The sequence below is a fragment of the Vigna radiata genome, chromosome 7 (assembly GCF_000741045.1).
Source record: "Vigna radiata var. radiata cultivar VC1973A chromosome 7, Vradiata_ver6, whole genome shotgun sequence".
Classification (NCBI taxonomy): Eukaryota; Viridiplantae; Streptophyta; class Magnoliopsida; order Fabales; family Fabaceae; genus Vigna; species Vigna radiata.
In genome coordinates, this window is record NC_028357.1 from 43,406,029 (window position 1) to 43,408,774 (window position 2,746).

Below are 2,746 nucleotides of genomic sequence, written 5' to 3' on the forward strand. Positions count from 1 at the left end.
TAACTTGAATGGCAACTTGATTGTCTTAACCCTCTTCTTGATCAATTTGGCTAAGGGAATCTTTCACTAATAGTCCATGATCTCGGGCATCTCTCCAAGTGAACAACGCTGCCCCAAGTGTCCCTAGCATGAAGCACTTCCATAAAGGTCTCTTAAGTCTCTTCCTCACAAGATCTGCAATGTGGCAAGAGATGCAGGTGTTGACGACCCTCTCACAGGATATCCAAATTACTTTTTTCTTTTTTTTTCTTCTTTTCTTTTTTCTTCTTTTTCTCTTCTTTTTTCTTTTTTTTTTGACACACACATACCAATGGATACCCATGAGGGGGACATTAGGGTAATTCCTGCAACGGCGTGTGATACATGATATTTGCTGCCAAGAAATACGCCATTTAAACTTTTCCTCTTCTAAGCCTGCATAGAGCTGCGTTCATTCATTTGCCCCTTTCATCTTTGGTTTACATTGTAGTAATTCACCGAGGGGACATGTGGCATTCAAAGTACCCCTACTCATGCGAAAGATGAATCACATAGGGAATGCTAGTAAACGACATAACATCTTCCCGACCTTTAGCTCATGACACTGATTAAGAGTCCCGTAAATTTCAATTAGGACAATCAAGACTGGACTCTCAAAGCAAACTTTTTATCCCGTAAATGCACTCATTGCGGCGTAGTCAACAAAATCCTTTGTACTTAGGAAAAAGCATGACACCATAGTCGATAAGAGCTAGTACATTCACGTGTTTCCCACTTTTCCTCCTCGGTCAATCAATGCGAGAACCACCATAGGTATCCTTGAGGAAGGTCCCTTGTTGTACCCTTAAGTAGGAATTCACTCTCCCCTTCATAGGGGGAACTTTCATTATCCTTGCTAGCTGCAAACCTGGTACATACTGCCCCAAAGTGGTATGAAGTGTTTCCCTTAAGGAATACATCTAAGGTCTCCACAAATTCTTCTATTGTTGGCATCAACTAGAAATGGGTCATAGTGTTGGGCTAAAACAATAATTGTTGTTGTCTGGACCTCCACCTCTGACAGTATCAACAAATTCCCATCCATTCCTGAATGCATTTTTCAAGGTCATCTTTTTCATATCCCTCAAGAGATAGATATTGCCCCCATTGACTCAAAATTCCAGGTTAATTTCCATTTTTACCGTAATCACAACTTTATAATTTCCTGACTAGAACTCACAAAATTTTGACAAGACCATAAAAACATGAGCAACAATGAAAGAATGCAGTGATATGTACAAGGTGCTTGATTTTATTAAACAAAAATGAGGGTTATAAGACTGCACACATCTCCCTTTGTGCCCTAGTGAAGGTTCGACATTTTAGATTTAAGGTCAAGTATATGCGATTTCACCAGGATGGTTCCCTGAACCTAAAGGTCAATGGTCACTAGAGCTATGGCCCCCTCCACAGCATCTCCACAACAGTCGAGTAATCAACTAGGTGTGGAAACACACATGAAGAAAACAGACTCTAGCTGGAGTTCTCACGATAGCCAAACAGGAAGTACATCCCAGAGTGACACCGTTACACAACTCCTCTAATTCTAAGCTGCGCTCAGACCCGGGTATAGGGCCTCACTCAATAGATGCATAATATGTGTGTGTGAAGGGAGAATGCAATGCACCCAAACCCTTACCTGCAAAACAGCCAGAAAATTCCTAGGCAGATACAAGCATGTTTTCTACCCTAGGGTTCAATATACAATCAAATCACATGCAATTATTCCAAATACCAAGCATAGATAAAGAAAAGGGGAAGAAAAACACAAAGCAAAATCACATCGAAATTCGCGCATCTAATTAAATGGCCTGACTCTCTAGCTTCCCCAGTGGAGTCGCCATCTGTCGCAACCGAAAAATCGCGACGGGACGACGACAATCCAAAAAAGAGAAATAATTTTAGAAAAAGAGATTTTGGAGTCGCCACCATAGTTTATTCTGGAAAACTATGGAAAAAACCATAAAGAAAAGACACGGTCCACGAAAATCAAAGATTGGGTTCGGGAGTCGGTTACGTGTGGGGAAGGTATTAGCACCCCACAACGTCTGCCCTAAGGTAGTACCTTTAATTAAATGCGCGAATAAAAATGTGGTTTGCAAAATGTTTAACTATCCCAAAGACAACAATATAAAGAAACAAAAATATTTTTTTGGTTTTTGGGCCCGACAAGGATTGACCTTGCTCCTACGTATTCTCAGTCATACTGAGAAATCAGGGTTACGTAGTTCTTTCAAAAAGGTTTGTTGTTTGAAGATGTTTTTACTTTTTGAAGATTTTATATTTTTTGGTATTTTTATATAAAGAGAGAAAAGGTTTTTTATTGACTTTTAATTTTTTAAAAGAAAAGGGAAAAGGTTTTCAGCACAAGGCCTACGCGAGCGGTCGCACGTGTGCTTAATCCTTTTCAAAATATTTTTATTGATTTTTGAATTTTTAAAAAAAAGGGAAAAGGTTGTCAACACAAGGCCTACGCGAGCGGTCGCACGTGTGCTTAAACCTTTTCAAAATATTTTTGTTGATTTTGAATTTTTTAAAAAAAGGGAAAAGGTTTTTAGCACAAGGCCTACGCGAGCGGTCGCACGTGTGCTTAAACCTTTTCAAAACATTTTTATTTGATTTTTTATTTTTATAAAAGAAAAGGAAAAGATTTTCAGCACAAGGCCTACGCGAGCGGTCGCACGTGTGCTTAAATCTTTTTCAAAATATTTTTTATTTGATTTTGAAG